Below are 8,724 nucleotides of genomic sequence, written 5' to 3' on the forward strand. Positions count from 1 at the left end.
TTTCCTATCCACGCGATCTGTCAATCAGCTGATCGATAATAGAACACGCGTTCTTTAGTCACGTTTTGACAATTTCTTTGCCGGTTCCTGACCTCGGACATGAAACATGAAAGTGTCGGTCTGTCTGTCTGTACATTTCCCTACACAATAACTCTGTCAATTTTAAGTCTACAGACTCGAAATTTGATATACAGGGTACTGAGATTTTGAAAAATCTTTGTAATCGGTTTTCGGCCAGAAATTTGGCTGCTAAAGGGTCAAAATTCAACGATTTGACCTTTGAGAACTCTACCAAACTCCTCCGCTAATTTTGGGTTTAAACACTTGAAATTTTAGATATAAATTACTTGGACATGCATCTAACTTAATAACTCGATTTGAGCCCAAAACAAATTTTAAGGGGTCATAATAGGGGTCAATTTTTTTTTTTTTAAATTGACCGGTGATGTCTCTACAAAATTACTCAGACAATTTCTGGTCTAAACATTTAAAATTTTACATAAACAGTATTCAGAGATAGGGCAAGCTTTTTTGAGCTACCAATGTATCTTTGCATGTCTGCCTAAAACTTTCGACAGAGGTAACGGATTTTCACAAGATCAGTATCGTTTTGGTGTTCAACCTTTCAGACGATAAATATCGAAAAATTCGCTAAAACATTTTCTTCACCTTCAACTGGGCACTTCTCTACAGGGGGAGGTCGCTTTTCGCCGATATTGTCGAAAGTCATCCCCTCTTTTCGATTGTCTAGCCTTAATTTAAATCTATGTCACTTCTTCCGGTTTGGCGGTGGTCATAACAGCAAAGACGTCACGTTTTTTCCCCCGTTTTTTCCTCCTTCGCGGTACAGATGCAAACCTGTCTTCCTACAACCATTTTTTTTTTTTTTTTGCTCAACATACACCTCCGAACACCCGGGCAAGAAAACCAGCGAAATTTTCTTTGCTAAAAGCGATGTTTTTTTTTTCTTGTTGTGGGTGTATAATAGCCCTTTAAATCAACCAGCAACAGATGTCCACTAACTTTATTCCCACTCGCATATGAACTAACCTTAAAAATGAAGTGATTTTTTTTTGTTAAAAGGGAATAACAAGGAACAAAGGATATGTTGTCACTTGTTCTCCATCAATTTCGAGGTCTAATTTTATTTTATTATTTTTCCAAGTTTATAAATATATTTTTAAACACAATTAACTTTGCATATGGATGTGATTTTCTGTTTTGGTTTGCCTCTTATGAATGGTCATGTATTTTTTCTAAAATGTTTGTTCGTGATTTTTTTCTTTTTTCTCTGTATTCCAAAATGTATTGTTCTGAAATAAATGTTAATACAGTGTGGTACTTACGAATTATACCATTTCCTATCGAAGCTCATTTTACATTGTCTTTGTAGTAGCTTAAAGACATTTCCTTGTTAGAGCAACTCCTAGTAAGGGGACCAAATTGATACTGCATAGCTACTGTTTCAGACGTCTCATTTTTAGTGGAGTTACTCTTTTCATACTGATGTTGATGATTGCTTCGTGGTTATTCGGCATGAAGAAATTAGAAGTTTTAATTGGCTGAACTGACTGGTTGTTGCCTTACTGGCTTAAACAAACCCAGTCGTTGTTAATTTCAATTAACAGTTACTATTATGATACCGTCGGCGTGTATGCACGCACGCACGCATATATTGCTTAACTTCGGTGATCTGACGAGAACCAGGCTGTCAACGTGATTATGCCGTACGTTGGGTGACCATTTGAGAATTCCTGGTGCTGCATGTGCTCTCCGCTTATCTCTGCATTTGTTTCCAGTCGTCCTGTCCATACTTCACTTGCCACTGGTATTTAATAATGTCGACTCAGAAGAGGTATGGTTAGAGATTGGTCACCTCCTGCCACAAAAATTTGATGCGCAGGCACCTCTACGTGGGCATCAATAGTCAAAGACTGAAAGAGCCTTTGCGTGTGTGTGTGTATATATATATATATATATATATATATATATATATATATATATACACATTAAGTGAACGTGTGTGTGTCTGTATACATTTCCCTACGCAATAACTCTGTTAATTTTAAGTCTACAGACTGGAAATTTGATATACAGGGTACTGAGATTTGGAAAAAATCTGTGATCGGTTTTCAGCCAGAAATTTTGTTGATAAAGGGTCTAACTTCAACGATTTGACCTTTGAGGACTCTACCAAACTATTCCACCAATTTTGGATCTAAGCTCTTGAAATTTTAGATATAGGTTTGTTGGACATGGATCTAACTTAATAACTTGATTTGAACTCAAAACAATAAATTTTAAGGGGTCATAATAAGGGTCAAATTTAAAAAAAGTGACCCTTTTTTTTTTTTTGCTCAACACACACCTCCAAACATCCGGCCAACTCCGGGTAGAAATGCTATATATATATATATATATATATATATATATATATATATATATATATATGAGATATATATATATATATATATATATATGAGATATATATATATATATATATATGAGATATATATATATATATATATATATGAGATATATATATATATATATATGAGATATATATATGAGATATATATATATATATATATGAGATATATATATATATATATATGAGATATATATATATATATATATATGAGATATATATATATATATATATATGAGATATATATATATATATATATATGAGATATATATATATATATATATGAGATATATATATATATATATATGAGATATATATATATATATATATGAGATATATATATATATATATATGAGATATATATATATATATATGAGATATATATATATATATATATGAGATATATATATATATATATGAGATATATATATATATATATATGAGATATATATATATATATATATATGAGATATATATATATATATATATATATGAGATATATATATATATATATATGAGATATATATATATATATATATATATATATATATATATATATATATATATATATATGAGATATATATATATATATATATGAGATATATATATATATATATATGAGATATATATATATATATATATATGTATATGAGATATATATATATATATATATATATGAGATATATATATATATATATATATATATATATATGAGATATATATATATATATATATGTATATGAGATATATATATATATATATATATGTATATGAGATATATATATATATATATATATGTATATGAGATATATATATATATATGTATATGAGATATATATATATATATATATGTATATGAGATATATATATATATATATATGTATATGAGATATATATATATATATATATGTATATGAGATATATATATATATATATATGTATATGAGATATATATATATATATATATGTATATGAGATATATATATATATATATATGTATATGAGATATATATATATATATATATGTATATGAGATATATATATATATATATATGTATATGAGATATATATATATATATATATGTATATGAGATATATATATATATATATATGTATATGAGATATATATATATATATATATGTATATGAGATATATATATATATATATATGTATATGAGATATATATATATATATATGTATATGAGATATATATATATATATATATGTATATGAGATATATATATATATATATATATGTATATGAGATATATATATATATATATATGTATATGAGATATATATATATATATATATATGTATATGAGATATATATATATATATATATGTATATGAGATATATATATATATATATATGTATATGAGATATATATATATATATATATGTATATGAGATATATATATATATATATATGTATATGAGATATATATATATATATATATGTATATGAGATATATATATATATATATGTATATGAGATATATATATATATATATATGTATATGAGATATATATATATATATATATGTATATGAGATATATATATATATATATATATGTATATGAGATATATATATATATATATGTATATGAGATATATATATATATATATATGTATATGAGATATATATATATATATATATATATGTATATGAGATATATATATATATATATGTATATGAGATATATATATATATATATGTATATGAGATATATATATATATATGTATATGAGATATATATATATATATATATGTATATGAGATATATATATATATATATATGTATATGAGATATATATATATATGAGATATATATATATATATATATATGTATATGAGATATATATATATATGAGATATATATATATATATATATATGTATATGAGATATATATATATATATGTATATGAGAGATATATATATATATATATATGTATATGAGATATATATATATATATATATATGTATATGAGATATATATATATATATGTATATGAGATATATATATATATATGTATATGAGATATATATATATATATGTATATGAGATATATATATATATATGTATATGAGATATATATATATATATGTATATGAGATATATATATATATATATATGTATATGAGATATATATATATGTATATGAGATATATATATATATATATATATATGTATATGAGATATATATATATATATATATATATGTATATGAGATATATATATATATATATATATATGTATATGAGATATATATATATATATATGAGATATATATATATATATATATATATATATATGAGATATATATATATGAGATATATATATATATATATATGAGATATATATATATATATGAGATATATATATATATATATATGAGATATATATATATATATATATATATATATATATATGAGATATATATATATATATATATATATATATATATATATATATATATGAGATATATATATATATATATATATATATATATATGAGATATATATATATATATATATATGAGATATATATATATATATATATATATATATATATATGAGATATATATATATATATATATATATGAGATATATATATATATATATATATATATATATATATATGAGATATATATATATATATATATATATATATATATATATGAGATATATATATATATATATATATATATATATGAGATATATATATATATATATATATATATATATATATATATATATATATATATATGAGATATATATATATATATATGAGATATATATATATATATATATATATATATATATGAGATATATATATATATATATATATATATATATATGAGATATATATATATATATATATATATATATATATGAGATATATATATATATATATATATATATATATATATGAGATATATATATATATATATATATATATATATATGAGATATATATATATATATATATATATATATATATGAGATATATATATATATATATATATATGAGATATATATATATATATATATATATATATATATGAGATATATATATATATATATATATATATATATGAGATATATATATATATATATATATATGAGATATATATATATATATATATATATATATATATGAGATATATATATATATATATATATATGAGATATATATATATATATATATATATATATATATATATATATATATATATATATGAGATATATATATATATATATATATATATATATGAGATATATATATATATATATATATATATATATGAGATATACATATATATATATGAGATATATATATATATATATATATATGAGATATATATATATGAGAGAGAGATAAAATCAAAAGTATTTTTTTTAATTCAATAGATCGCGTATTGAGCCTAATAAAAAGTTTTGCATGTAATCTTGTTCTAAGTCTTCAATTAGGTCACGTCAAATACATTTTTACGCTTCCCTCACGTTTCCGAATATCTACGTAAAATATTGATAACATTTTTCATCTATAACGAGCAAAAACAAGCATTTCTACCACTTGGGTAAAAAAAATATAAGTATGAAGTTGGGGTTTATTGCGTGCATCTTATTAATTCATAAATAATCTATCTACCAATTATTTCTTCCTTTGCCGATTTTGTTAACTGCCACAGAATTCTTAGACCGACGGGAGGCATTTTTCCAAAGTCTATGTGAAAAGAATCAAATTATTTATAATCATAATAATGTGATATTCACATTTTTATGCACGTAATCAAATATTTAACATGTTTAACTCATGAGCCGGAATTTTGCCTTAAAAAATGTGTATTCCTCATATGCATCTCTTCAAATATTTGCTTCCCAGCAAGAATGCAAGCCATCGAAATTGGCAATAAAATTCACAATCCTTTCTATATCAAGTTTCAGACATAAATATACATCACTTTGTTTTTGTGGCTGTCAATGATAAACAGGGACACTTTGTCGATCGTCTGATCAGTGGAAAGTGTGATCCTGAATAGATTTAACACTTAGTTAACCATAACTCCTCCCCCTATCGCCATATTTTTATCTGTGAGATCATAAAATGTTTATCAAAACAATTGCCAGAATATTCATGAGCTGAAGAGGACCATCACACGGAATTTAAGTCGTATCTAGGTCTTCTTGCAATGCAGAGCATACAATTAAACAGTGATAAAATGAAGACTGTTGGTGATTCAATACTAAAACTTGATGGACAGTTCAGATTTGGACTTATGTTTATAAGTCGCATGCAAGCGACTCTATAAGTTACTCTGTCGGTCGGTCTGTTGGTCTGTCTGTAACACTTTTGTGCTTGGCCTTTTTGGTTAAGATCAAAGGTCTGTTGTTAATAGATGCTGTTCTTAGCTTTTTAATCTTTTCTCGGCCTTTTGGCCAAGATCGAAGTGTAGTATCTGTTCTTATTACATGCTGTACTTATTGTGATATAAAGTGGGGGATCACTTTTCTGTATTAATTTAATGTAAAATGATCACCCACTTTACAACCAGTCAGTCTCAAAGCCATTCATGTCATTCTCCATATAAATCAAGTTGTTTTTGAAGGATTCCAGTTATTTTTTAAGCATTCAAGTCATTCTTAAGATCATTCAATTCATCCTTAAGTTCATTAAAATCAATCTAAGTTATTTACTTTTTATTTATTTAAGTAATTTCAGCTCATTTTTCGGTAATTTTAGTTTATCTTTAAGAATTTCATGTCAATCCTACATTCACGCATTCATTCATTACACAAGAGCACGCGACTAATGGCTATTGACCTTGTTGTACTAAATATGGATGGATTGTAAAAAGGGTTGTGAACTTTAATGATTCAATGGGTGAGTAGTATTTAATTTTAATCATCCTGTATTTGCTAATTAAGCTCAGATACCCAGCAAGAGATTTTATATATGGACCAGTATTATACTTTTTCTCTTTTAAATAATGGAGAAAATATATATATCTGTGGTATGCTCCCTGGCCTTGGTAGGGTCATTTTGAAACCTATATATTAGGTTGACAGGAAGATTCTTGCAGAATTTTTAATTTGGATTTCAAATGATGTATTTTCAAATAAGTTTTCGTTATACCTTTACTTTATATATCCTTTCAAAGAGCATATTTCGCTCTATCTAATTGTTAAAGGGGCAATCGTTTTAAAACGATTATATCTTTTCAAAACCTTGAATACAAGGTGGAAGAAAAGCAAATTCGCGCAATTTTCTTATTTCAATTCAAACTAGGCCAAAAAGCTGCTGAAACAGCTCACGATATCAACGAAGCGTTGGGCCCAGGAACCACTACTAAGTCGACAGCATAATGGTGGTTTAAGAAATTTGATGGCGGTGATGAGAATCTTGAAGATGACGAGCACAGTGGTCGACCATCGGATATTGACAACGATCAATTAAGAGCCTTAGTCAAAGCCAATCTACACACAGCTGTTCTTCTGAATTAGACGTAACGTATACAATGATTTCCAACCACTTGAGAGATTGGAAAGACAAAAAAACTTGATGAATGGATGCCTCGTGAATTAAATGACAACCAAAAGAAATACAGTTATCAAGTATTATCTTCCCTTTTTTACGCAACAAGAATGGCCTGTTTCTCGATCACGTGACTTGCAATGAAAAGTGAGATCTACACGACAACTGGCGATGCTTAGCTCAGTGCTTAGAAGCTGACGAAGCTCCACAACACTTCCCAAAGCCATAGTTGCATCAAAAGAAGGTCCTGCTGACTGTTTGGTGGCCTGCAACTGGTTTTTAATGTAGGCAAAACCATTACGGCGGGAAAGCACTGTCAACAACTGGATGAAATGCATCAGAAACTTCGACAGCAACACCCAGCATTAGTCAACAGAAAAGGCCTAATACTCATCCACGACAATGCCTGGTCACATGTTGCAAAACCGATGCTATAGAAGTTGAATGAATTGGGCTATGAAACACTACCTCATCCGCCATATTCTCCAGCTATCTCACCTACCGACTACTACTTTTTCAAACACTTCGACAACTTTCTGCGTGAGAAATGCTTCAAAGACCTATGCGATATCATCACCACCAGAACGCGTTATATAAATGCACTTGTTTTGCGTTGGCACAAGTGTTTTGATTGTGATGGTGCTTGTTTCGAAAAATAAACTCCTGTTTGAGCCTTGATATGTTCATCTGAATTTAAGTTAAAAACCGCAAGAACATTTTTGTCAACCTCATAGAACGTCGACATCTGTTTCA

General features: G+C 25.2%; 1 pseudogene; it reads left to right on the forward strand.

The window, feature by feature from the left end:
• The first annotated feature begins 6,855 nt into the window (after nucleotides 1-6,855).
• LOC145284017 (U2 spliceosomal RNA) lies at nucleotides 6,856-6,981 on the forward strand (annotated as a pseudogene).
• The last annotated feature ends 1,743 nt before the right edge of the window (nucleotides 6,982-8,724 follow it).

This window comes from Euprymna scolopes, chromosome 1 (assembly GCF_053919585.1).
Source record: "Euprymna scolopes isolate OS-2025 chromosome 1, ASM5391958v1, whole genome shotgun sequence".
Lineage (NCBI taxonomy): Eukaryota > Metazoa > Mollusca > Cephalopoda > Sepiida > Sepiolidae > Euprymna > Euprymna scolopes.